Here is a 13,836-nt window from a genome sequence, read left to right as displayed (position 1 = left end):
AGCACAAAAAAAAAAAAAAAAAATATATATATATATATATATATATATATATATATATATATATATATATATGGAAAGCATTTTCTCTGACCTTTTAAAAATGATGTTTTTATTTATTTTTCTACACTAATTACACACAATGAAATGCTAAGTTGTGTTTTATTATTTGCATTTATAAATTTTCTCGCACACCCTATATGAAAAGAACTGTGACCTATTTCTGGGTCATGACCCAACAATTGAGAACCACTGACATCGACTCTCTTCTCGTAAATAGAAAACATGTCTATTATTGCACCATTAACACAGCATAGTGCAACCTCTGCAAATGCATGGCAGTTTCTTTGATAGCTGATTAACTTTATCAGCGGTCGCTCGGGTTATTCGCTGCAAATGCAAATGTAATTTAATTGGACAATCTGCTGAGTGCATTTGAGGCTGCGGAGTTGTGAAGCTCACATTACTGCAGGTGCTTTGGCTGACACTTAATCACATTGTTATTTAAATTCGCCATGTCTCATTTAGCAACTACACTGGGAATGCACAAACGAGTGGCGGACATTCTTCACAGTCTTTTTGCACAATACTTGTTAGGACATGTGTAAAACAAGTACACTCCATACGCCATATTACAGCAAATAAGATGCACACAACATTGCAGAATTTATATGAACACTTTTACACAACATTAACTCTAAATATTTTGCAACCGAATATAGAAAATGAACACTATTCTCTGACAATGCTGGATATACTGTATCTTGGAACTGACATACTTCTGTTAATTAGCCAATCAGACACAGTGTAAAGGGACAGTTCACCCAAAAATGAAAATAGTGTCATCACTTGTTCACCCTCAAATTAAAACCTGTATGCATTTATTTCTTCAGTTGAACATAAAAGAAGATAATCTGGAGAATGTTAGTAACCAAAAAAGTGACAGAAGCCATTGACTTCCATAGTATTTTTTTTTCCATACTATGGAAGTCAATGGCTACCAGAAATGTTGATTACCAGCATTCTTCCAAATATCTTCTTTTGCAGACCTGCATAAGTTTTATTCTTCTGTTGAACACAAATGAAGATATTTTAAAAAATGTTGGTAACCAAAAAGTTGACAGTTGCCATTGACTTCCATAGTATTTTTTTCCATATTGTGGAAGTCAACAGCTACAAGCAAATTGTTTGGTTACAAGCATTCTTCAAAATATCTTCTTTTGCAAACCTGCATGAGTTTCTTTCTTCTGTTGAACAAAAAAATATATATTTTGAAGAATGTTTGTAACCAAACAGTTGACGGCAGCCATTGACTTCCATAGTACTTTTTTCCATACTGTGGACATCAATAGCTACCAGCAAATTATTTGGTTACAAGCAATCTTCAAAATATCTTTTGCAAACCTGCATGAGTTTCTTTCTTCTGTTGAACACACACACGAAAATATATTTTAAAGAATGTCTGTAACCAAACAGTTGACGGCAGCCATTGACTTCCATTGTATTCCATAGAATTTTCATTTTCGGATAAACTATGCACAGATTAGTACTTAGAAATATGTACTAATAATAATGATAATGTTATTTCTCCTAAAAATAGTTCCCAAAAGTGACTAACAGCTAAGAAAATGACCCATATTCTCAAAACTGGAAAGTATACCTAAGAGCAGAGCATTGTCCTTGGCTAGTAATCCTATCTCCCAGGCCGTTTCAAGATCAGCAGTCATGAATGCGTAATAAATTTGAAAAGCAAATAATTGGCATTGCTGCTGAGTGGGGGAAGGGAGGGAGGCCGGTGGCAAGTTGGAAAGAGGACAGGGCTCTGATCAACTGAACAAACAGTGCATTAAGACTAATGCTTTTCCTCAATAACACCTCGTTACATTGTGTAAACAGCATGTTTTCAAGGTCGATGCAGGCAACGGTTTATGTTTCCACCTAATATTGATAATAATTCAGCAAAGTAACCTTGACATTTCGACAGGGCTTCACACAGAACCTGTTGATTATTTTGAAAAGGCTATTTGATCCTCCACTCCACGGGGGGAGGACAGTAGAACAGTAGAGGTTCACACACAGCAGATTGTCTTTTTGTATTTGGGATCGGTGATTACATGAGCAGTGCAAGATAAAACAGGTACAGACCTTGTTACATTACCCATGTAAGACCGCAGCTGTGCTGCTTTGTTAAAACAGCAATTGCAACACGACTGCTAGAGCACAATGGATGGGAAAGCTTTACATTACAGTCTCTACACTGTCTTGTAGACACTGTTTTATCAAAATATGCTTCATGTGTCGTCAAAAATAATATTAGTTCTGTAATAACAGTAATACATGATGTATAAGATAAAATTATCATTTGTACGACCAATGTTTTTTTTTACCAATATTCACAACGTTCTACTTAATCAGTTATCTTATTTCAAAAAGTTATCAGTTAATATCAGAAATAGATCAACCACAACATCAGCACCACTGTGTTTAACAGATAATTACTATGTTCATATGTAAAATACATTTTAATCATTTTATTGTGTTGTTTGCATAAATAATTTAGTTATTGTATTAAAAATGAATGTCAATAAAACTATTGGCTCTGAATATTAGCCACTGAACACATAAAAGTAGTACAATTGTATCTGTAATATTTATGACTGACTCAACCTGACTACATTAGCTTCCACAAACAAAATAATTTGAATGGTCAGAAGTAAAAAAAAAAAAAAAAAATGCTGTGCATTTTTAAAGAGTACCCTGCAATATCACATTTTTATTATTATTATTATTTATCATTGTATTAAAAAATTTAAGTCAGTAAAAAATTCAATTGTTTTGAATATTAGCTACTGGACACAGCAAAAAACATAAAACATAATCATCATCAGTAAAAAAAATTAAATCTGTAATATTTATGACTGACTCAACCTGACTACATTAGCTTCCACAAACAAAATTATTGTAATTGTCGGAAGTAAAAAATAAATAAATAAAAAGCTGTGCATTTTCAAAGAGTACCCTGCAATATCACATTTTTATTATTATTATTTATCATTGTATTCAAAATTTAAGTCAGTAAAAAAAATTCAATTGTTTTGAACATTAGCTACTGGACACATCAAAAAACATAAAACATAATCATCATCAATAAAAAAAATTAAAATCTGTAATATTTATGACTGACTCAACCTGACACAAAAAAATAATTTTAATGGTCAGATCTGTTAGAAACAGCTATATAAAGAGTACACTTTTTACAGAGCATCCTACAGATATCACATGTTATTATTATTCATATTATTATTATTTTAATAATTATTTAGTATCATCAGGCGTAATTATATAGGCTATTATTTGAATATAATAATGTATTACAAAGTAGTTACAATCAGCTCTACAACATAACACGACATAGGTGTTATTAAAAATCACTTAAACCTTACTCAGTATATAAATGCACAGCAGCACAAACAAACACAGTATTGTAAAGGAACAATGTTTCAGTGCATCAAAGGGTTAAATCCCCAGAAAGAAGCTTTTTCTGTCGGGCAAACACATCTCGGTTTGTGTGGAATGTGGAATGAGGCTGCAGCACTTTGACATAATAACCTTCATAAATGTCACTCGCTCCCTTTAATGCATGGCAGCTGCTTAAACAGCGCGCCGTTATTAATCAATTCCTATTGATATTAGTTCGCATCGCACACTTCAAACGTCTGGCTTCCATATTCTCCAGCCATAAGCCGTGTATCATTAGCGGCGATCAGCAACAGCGCACTTCACATCGATCGTATTTATTTGCTTGATCTACGCGTCTCGCCAGAAGCACCACTATTTTATCAACAATCAGCAGATCGCAACGCCGCAACGACGCGCTTCAGTCGTCGCGATCAGTTTCCGCACTAGCCTATTGTATCTATCAGATGAAACACGCAAAACACTGATGTGACAACTTCACACAACGGCATCGTTCTCATCCTCGCACGCTGTTTGAAATGCAAGCGCTAAACGCTCGTATGCAAATGAGCCGAGGTGAAATTCACACAAGGGTCCACTATGACTGCGCGTCTATTATTAAACGCGATGCATTAGATGTCTTGCGATCAGACAGCGGAGTAGATGCGATGCAAAGCCGCACGCAGCTCAGATTTCATCCATAGCACAATAAACCTCCGTGGAAAGCAGGAAAACGAGAACTTACCTCTCCGTGAGTGACATTTCTGCCCTGGGGGGTATCTTCTGGGAGAAAATAAAGTTTGGAGCTGGATAGAAGTTGCTTGGTTGTCCTTTCCTCCCATAAGAGCTGTAGCTCTGCTATGCAGATGGGGTCCCCTGCTTTACATCTGACCAAGAAAAAATCACCCAGGGATAAAATTCTCGCTTTGCCTTCAAGGTGAAATCTAAACGCCTTGTAGAAAATGTAAGGTCCGTGCAAACCACAAGGTGAGCCTACCCACTGCGGAAACACAAATAGACATGCCATATTTATATTCAGCAACACAGAGACACATTTGATATAACGCAGGATCAGACGCGGCCAGCGCGTTCCAGCTGATCACATGATGATAAATCACATTATATGGAAATATGAATACTAAAAGATTAACTTTTGTCCTAAAGTTTCTTCCATTGATTCCTTATCGTAACGTATTCCTAGATGCGCGCGCGCAATAAATTCATTAACGGCAGAAATGAAAGCGGAGTGGATGCTATTACCAGGAGTGAGTTGGGCTCTATGTCTTATGCAATTTTTTTTTGTCTCCAGTCACGAGGGGCAGCTGGTGATTATGGATGTGATCACATTCATGCTTCATATAGCAGCCTAACCCAAATGAACTGAGCAGACTTAAATGTGATTTGGTCAATTTGAATCATAAGACATTATTTTGTTTTGGGGGCGGGCTTATTATTCTGAAGAGCTGGATGAAACTATGAATAGAATACATATAGGTGCCCAGGATTTAGATGAAGATATAATGTATGGCCACGCAAATAGCTGATAATTTTGAAAAATAATTAAATGCTGTTAATAATAAATAAAGAAATATTATTATAAATACATTAATAATAGATACTAACAATTAATAATTAATTGTAAATAATTAAGGCATAATTAGATACACATTAATAATTAACATACACACACACATACATTGTGTGTATATATATATATATATATATATATACATATGTATTGCTGGTTATATATTTAATTATATCTTATTCTCTTGTATTAACCTTCATTAATAATTTTATTTATGTATGTATCATGTATGGATAGATAGATAGATAGATATCTTATATACTTTATATAATGAAAGGTATTGTGTAATGCAATAATCTTTGGTCATTTTATTAATGAAATTATAAAGCTCATATAATAAGAGGACAAGAAAAAATTAAAATAAAAATATATATATATTATTGTAATCTTAAGCATGAATCAAAGTTTCATGCCATTATTCAATAAACTGTTAATCATTATATAATATATTTGCACATCTTCGTAATTAAGGTTATTTTAAATGTTGTCAACATCTTAAATCTCTTTTATTATGAGAGAATGAGTAAGATATTGGTCGTCAGCCAGCATTTAAGTCATTCTGCTCTGCAGATTTTATTGCAGCAGTGTGATAGTATGTGACCGTCCTTGTGATTGGAGGAGGGCGGCGCTGTAAACGCCATGTCAGCCTATGATTAAACTCCTTTATTTGAGACAGTGAGCGGTAATAGCAAGTGCATTCAAGCACACCATCAATCATGCACTGCACTGTGACACACATTGACATGAGAGGTGAAGACAGCTCTGTACAAACACAGATCCCAATCAGATAAATGAACATGGATAAGAGCCATAACAGACAACATGCTTAATACAGGTTTTTTTTTGTTTTTTTGTTAGATGGATTAAATACTGAATGATTCACCAAGTTCCTGTCAAGCCCAAACATTTTTTTATATATATACTGCCTGTATGTGTCCTATTTCTTATTTTAGTCCAGTCTCTGCTTTTCTTGGCTGTTTACCATCTCGGATAGTCATTTCACTATCTTTACAAGCTATTCTAAAATACTGTTCTCCTTCCCGATTGCTCCAGCAGTAATAAATGATGATGACGATGTTAAGAATAATTTGCCTCACAGATTGTGTGTTTCAGTATTTGCTTTGCAGCATAGATTTCTCGTGCTTGCTGACAGTATGAGTAGAGCAGATTGATAGCCTAATCTTTCTCTCAGAAGCTGCAAGGAACAGTTACAGTTTGAAAGCTTGTGGAAAAATTGAATTCTCTCTCTCTCGCACCGTGAGACTCAATGTGCTGCTTTGCCTGTCAGTGGATTTTTGCATATGCGCTCTTCAGCACTCCATTAATCCCCATATTTGTTTTCAGAACAATGCGACACAAAATGTGCTTCATTTTCAGTTCTTCCCAGCTACATTTGAATACAACTGACAAGTTAGACGCCTTGCCATTCACTCACTCCTAAATGCACTAGTGTTCTTCTTAGTAAATTGCATGTAATTATATATTATCCTCTTTGGTTTCAGAACCCGTTTTGAATTAGAAGTGGAGTAATTTCCGAGGATCGCTCCGAGGCATTGAAATGCTGTTCACCTTACTGTCAGTAATTTGCAGGGTGGGCAGCAAAAAACAGCATCAGCACTTTTTTGTTCTCCCTTTAGAGATAACATATAAATTAATGACAAATTGCTACAAACTCCAGACTGCTGTCAGTGGCAGAAATCACACACTGCATCCCATTCAAGAAGAGCAGAGCAGACACAGATTGAGCTCACCTCACGCATAAATATAAAAATATAACATGTTTAGAATGTACAGAATTATGATGCATTATTCAACATATTTTCAGGGGAAATATATTTAGTCATTTATAATACAAATTTATTATCATGTGCTATCATCATGCTCCACTATTAGGGCAAGAAGAAGACCCCAGGGACATCTTGTGCCAGATGTCATCTGATTTTCACAGAATCTATAATGTACATCTGAAATAAGTTTGAACGACAAATGTAATAAAAAATATAATATTACTATATATTCTACTAATATATTCTATATGATAAAATATACTCTCTCTCTATATATATAGTATTTGAAATAAAATATAAATAACAAAAATATACATTATTATTATTACCATATATAATATAGTCTTTTAAAATTATTATTAATAATAATTATTAACTTATTAATTATATATATTGGAAAATTAAAATACTATGTACATGTTCTACATCAGGGGCACCTGCAGGATTTCTTCTGAGGGAACGCACAAAGTTTTTTTTTTTTGTCCTTACCGATCACCAAATGATCAGTGAGAGCAGAACGAATGTGTCATATGTTTTAAACTCAACAAAATGGTAAAATGCATATATCAAGGGTATGCTCACAGGTGAAAACAGAGAAAAAAACAGCATTAGATGAAGTGGATTAGAGCCCTGCAGGGGCCTCAAATATAGGCCCTGGTCAGTCTTTTTCCCCCTTTTCCCAAAAAAAGCTTATACTACTGTTTCAGCTATTAAAATAGTTAAGTTTTGTATGTAATGGAAAAGTGATTATATTTCGTTTCGTTTTTTTTAATAAAGTTAATTTAGAAAAACGTTTGGAGCATTTTTTTGTTCGTTAAATGTAAGGTTTTTTTTTTACGTAACGCCATAAAAAAACATATAGATAAAATCTATATGTAAAACAGTTCAAGCATATCACAATGCAAGTTTAAACATTTAACCTAGATAAATGTGCGCTGTTAGGCACATATCCAATCGTTTGTGCGGAGAGTGGAAGCTGAAGCGCATTCTGCAGCACATGGAGGCGCCAGCACTATCACTTGCATTTTTTCTAACAGTGGAAACAACTTAAAATACGCAGTCATTTTTGCTCATAAAGGTAAGAGTAATACATCATTCTAAACTGTAAAGGGTCTAGTTTTATTTGTGTGCACTTACAATATCAACAAAACATTGTGCTTTTATAAAATAAAGAAAACAACTTTCGACTTTCTGCCGTTTTGGTCTTGAACAGGAGCACTTCACAATGATGAACCTAAACTCAGCGAATTGCCTCACAGATATGATAAAAAAATATATAGAAAGCTTTAAATTACTACTTTAAAACGAAATATTTCAAATCGAAAATAGAAACTCTTTCATTATGTAATCCCTGCATTTCTCTCTAAAGGCAAGATAAATGAGGAGATGGCGAGTCATTTTTTTCAAGACCATAATTGATGGATGTCTAAAATATAAAAATAAGGAAAAGCCTAAAACAGGCCTGATTATAATTTGCGTTTTATTTTATAATTCTGTCCAATTAAAAATAAATTATAATGGCATATATGTAAAACTTTGTCCTATAATTGTATAGCTGCTTATATTTTCAGATTTTTATGTTCTGTTCTAAATACCTTAAAATTTAAAGGATTTTCTGCAACACAATTTTGTCTGATATGTGAATTATTTATTAGCCTATTTTTTATCCATGCAGCAAATGCTTTAAAAACAGCTTTAAAAATTACTTTATTGCATTCCAGATGCTTTTAAAGTACTTTTCGCTATAAATTTTATGGGTAGCTTGAATGTAAAGCTTTAAAAATGTAAAAATGAAAAAATTCATCGTCAAATTAATTGTTGTAGCGTAAACCTGATATCATGAAAGTGCATATAGCATGATTTTCTGCTTCTATTTGGCGTAATATTTATCTGCAGAATAAATACAGCTGTACACCTGCAGGCGCCACTGTTCTACATGATATAAATACTATAGAATATTGTAATAATGTAAATTAAAATTTGAATTTACAGTTTAATTTTAATGTGTATATATTTATGTTTATATATAAACATTTTCAGTATAAAAAAGTCTCACTTTATATATATATATATATATATATATGGGTTGTTGACAGGCACATGCACACATAGACATCAAAGGGGGCTTGAGCACCTGCCCTTCTGGGGAGTTTTTTTTTTTTAAACACACCAGTGTAGCATACATTGATCAGCGCATGCGCACCACAGTGAAGCCCTCCCTCCCTTTCTAGTTGTGTTTGTCTTGCTGTGGAGGTGAGTGATGATGAACAAAAGACTAAGCTAACTGTGCCTTGAATTTACAACTAATTATCCAAAAGACAAAAGGCAAATATAGTTAATTTGGCTTGCTATCATCCATGACTCATAAGAGCTACCATGTAAGTTAGCTAGAGTTTAGCTAAGGCAATAGGAAGTCTAGTAGGTTAGACCAGTGCGCGTTCTTTCACTGCATTGTTCAGTTTATTAAAATGCATTTAGAATGATCACAAAATTAAAGATATGGGGGCAGAAATGTATGTATTTATATAATTTCATATAATTAATCAGTATCATGCAAAGGATGACGTTTTTTCCACCAAAAAGCAGCATGATGTGATATTGATTTTATACAGCAGTTCAATAAACAATAATTTACTATTAAGACACTTACGTTTTAGACACAATATTGACTGTTTTTGCTCTGTTTCGCCAACAAATATCTCAATTTGCCTCTCTGAGCAACATGACACTGATCTGTTCCTGAATGAATCAACCGTTTAAATTATTCGGTTCAGTTGCAATGACTCACTTATTAACAGTGACTTGCTGCCACCCATTACACTTCTTAATTTCACATATAAAGTATCTTCATTTAAAAAAAAAAAATGTATTCCAAATATCAGTATTCAACGTTTTATGTTTAAAATATCAAAACAGTATAAATGCATTTGTAACTGCAGGTTAAATGCATTCATGTCCTGCATTAAACTGTGTGTAAATGCATCTAAATTCCACTTCTAATGCAGCTTCTGTCTTTTCTCTGCATTGCAAACTTATTTTACCGATGTCCTTGCAACGTTTCTGGACCTTGATAATGGTAGTAACCTTGCTGTCTATGGGAGGGTCAGAGAGCTCTCGGATTTGATAAAAAATATCTCGATTTTTGATCCGAAGATGAACATAGGTCTTACAGGTTTGGAACGACATAAGGGTGAGTAATTAATGACATAATTTTCATTTTTAGGTGAACTATCCCTTTAAATTAAATGAAAGAAACACATTCCCAAACACCTTTATCCATTATAGATTATCCAAATAGAGCTGGCACAGGATTATTACATTATCCCAACCATATTGTGTCCTCGACAACGGCATACTGTTATAGAAAGACAGCCATCAGGTGTGCTGCAACATGCTGGCTTGAAAAACAGATGAGCATATGTTTAAAGCACATGTTCTGAATGACGTGCAGGAATATCAAAGACTAAAATAATCACCAAACGAACTGTTTGGATTTGTCATGCTGTTTATTTATTCAGAATATCTCTAATATCTCATTGTGCCAATTTTCAGTTAAAGGGAATGTTTATCAATCATCTTTACAGGTCCATCTGCTCTCTCTTGTTCGGATGCATAGACACAGAGCAGTAAATAGGATGATATATGAAACTGGCAGAGATGATGACACCAGCCAGACAAAGCAACAAATGAGTTCCCACCTAAGATTAGCAAATATTGCTGCATTCTTCCAACACCCCCCCACACACATTTACACTTCAAATAATATTCCAAACCTCTACAAATGCTCTTTTTTTACCTAACAACATTTTTAATATTTAACTCAAACTGAAGTCTGCTTTTGGTTATGCTTTGGTTTAAAGGAAAATGTACTCACCCTCAGGCCATCCATGATGAGTAGATGTAGTAGATGAGTTTGTTTGTAGAAATTTAGCATTACATCACTTGATCACCATGGATCCTCTGCAGTGAATGGGTGCCGTCAGAAGGAAAGTCCAAAAAGCTGATAAAAACACAAGTAATCCACACCACTCCAGTCCATCAATTAACATCTTGTGAAGCAGAATAAAGAAGCAAACAAATCATTAAGGCATTTTAACTTCAAACTGTCGCTTCTGGCCATAATCCATAATATTGCTTTTTCCAGTGAAAAAGTCATCTCATCTGAACTATTCACTGCAGAGGATCCATTGATGAGCATGTGATGTAATGCTAAATTTATCCTAATCTGTTCCGATGAAGAAACAATCTCATCTACATATTGGATGGCCCGAGGGTAAATTTTCATTAAATCTTCATTTTGGGTTGAACTATCCCTTTAATTATAGTTTTTAAACCCATGTCTTGTTTGTTAAAAGTAAAGTGTGTCATTCAGTGCCACTAAAGTCACCAAATGCAAATGCAAAAATGAGTGTTTTCAAACAGGTTTCCCAACACTCTGTCATTGGACGAATAAACGGATAGCCCCGCCCCAAAGTTATGCTATTGGTTGAGCCAATCTGATGTGTTGCTATGGAACTCAAACAAAGTGACATGTTAATCGCATCACAGTGTTTACACTTTTCAGGGGAATCAACCTATGAATGGCTTACTTATATCTGTCTCTACAGAAGGTACAAAAAAAAAAACATTACACTTCATCTTTAAAGGGGTCATAGGATGCCCATTTTCCACAAGTTGATATGATTCTTTAGGGTCTTAATGAAAAGTCTGTAACATAGTTTGGTTAAAATTTCTCAATGGTAGTGTAAAAAACACCTTTTTTCCTTGTCAAAAACAGCTCTTTTCAGATCAGCCGTTTTTGTAGCATTTTCCTTTAAATGTTAATGAGCTCTGACCCCGCCCCTCTCTTCCGAGCTGCTCTCAGAGAGACTGTTTACTTTAGCTGCATTACATTCATCTTGAAACTTGCTAATTAGCACATTATTAGGAAAGGCGATGTACAAAGATTCATTACAAAACATGCTCACTTCTTCTGTAGATGAGGCTGGATCATGAATGATTCGCACGAACATAGACGTAGACATAGACATGATATAATGTAGATCGGGGGTGCATTCCCTTCAGAAACAATTTAATCCTCTGCGTCTTCAGCGGCTCAGATGTTGGGAGTAAATGATGACTGCTATGTTCATTATTACATCCAACAACAGAACAGCTCAATCGCTTGTTAGGAGTCATTCTTGTCTACATCTGCTTCAGCGGTGAAACCATGGCGGACTGATGACAGCTCACTCAGGGCGGAGCTAAGGTAAGACGGCAGTCCAGTCTGTGCTGAAACGCTACTGTCAATCAAACTATCGTGGGAGGGGCCTGTCTGTGTGACGTCACACAGACAGGCATCTGAGATCGGCTCGATTTGAGAAAGGGGAAAACATTTAACCAGATTAAAAAAAAAAACACTGGGTGGATTTTTATCATTATAGGGTGGTTGTGTACACACACTGCCAACACACATTGTAAAAGTGCATGTAGCATCCTATGACCCCTTTAAGTAAAACTGCTTTGTTTCACCACATGAAACCCTTGCCTAATTTCACATGATAGATCACAACATGAGTTTTTGATGGATTGTGTATTGTGCTTTGCTAGATGAAAGCACACTATAGCTTTATACAGTAAAAATGGAAAACACATGCTCCCTTTATACTGTGTCTTTTGTCAGGAAAACAAAGCAATATCTCCCATAGGATGTCACAAACACTGATTGCGTCTGCGCTCAAAAATAATTTGATTTGCATGTTTCTCAGAAACCATAGCTGGTTACTCGTGCATGAGAAGAGCACCTTTGTTGGAAAGCAAATGTGTGAACCTGACTGGCAAATCTAAACATACATAAGTGCAGCATAAATATCTTCTCGTTAATGGTGCAAGCAAGGCTGTGGAAACTAATAGTCATCAGCTCAGCTTGACAGAGGGCTATCATTAACATGAGAATGAATGGCTTTAATTTGCAGAACAACAAGGGGGATTCTCAGAAAAGCTCTGTGGCCTTTTCATTTCTTAGATGTTTATGTCCGTTATTTGAATTGTGTCATTGCCAAATCCTTTTCCACTTTCGTATGATGCTTTTGGTATTGTATGTAGTGGCCTAGAGAGGATTTCACCATGACGACAAATTAAAACAGTGACTATATGAGTCATTTAATCATTGAAGTGGGAAAGTGGGAATTGTGCAAGAGCAGCGTAGATCCACACGGTAACCGAACTGAACTGACAACACATAGATACGCTCTTGAGGATTCACCTTTCAGGTCTTGCTTTGTAATATGCACTGTTGTTTAATGGCACCTATATTAGCAAGCTGTAATTATTTGGAAAAAATGAGGGGTAATTATTTGAAAAGAGATTATTTGGAACCAAAAATAAATATAATTTAGTCATCCCCATGATATTGCAACCCTGTTTATTTTTTCACCATGTAATTTTGCGTTGAGCACAAAAGGAGAGATTTAGCAGAATGTTCATGCTGCTCTTTTATGCACAATTAAAGTGAATTACCCTTGTTGAATTTTCATGGGCAAAATCCAGTCATTTCAATAGGAATTCACGCGATCTTGAATCTTGTGAGAGAGTGAAAGATTTTGCCACACAGATTCATATCTTGAACATTGGGTTCAGTGATGTTAAATTATATTTTTTTGAATTGAATATAACTAGTTAATTTAAGTGTTTCTATTTCAGTGTAGACTTCATTGTAATCAATTTGACCAATTTGCAAAAATATATTTTTATTTTAAAATATAGATATAACTTTTAACTGTATAATATGCTGAAAATGACTGTGTTAATGTTTCTTATGGTGTCAAATTACAGCTTACATTGTAAATTCAAAACCACGAAAAAGTTTGCATCACTAAACATTATTGTCTGTCGCTTAACATTTCTATCGTAAAACAGTCATCGGAAATTAAATGTTTTGTTGCTTACATCTTACCCTCGCATTTTCACAGTTAAAATGGTGAAACCGTTAAAGCCCGCCTTCTTTGATTTGATTGGCCATTAACTTTT

The sequence above is a fragment of the Sinocyclocheilus grahami genome, unplaced genomic scaffold, assembly GCF_001515645.1.
Source record: "Sinocyclocheilus grahami isolate Dianchi unplaced genomic scaffold, SAMN03320097.WGS_v1.1 scaffold172.1, whole genome shotgun sequence".
NCBI lineage: Eukaryota > Metazoa > Chordata > Actinopteri > Cypriniformes > Cyprinidae > Sinocyclocheilus > Sinocyclocheilus grahami.
This window is presented reverse-complemented; position numbering follows the sequence as displayed.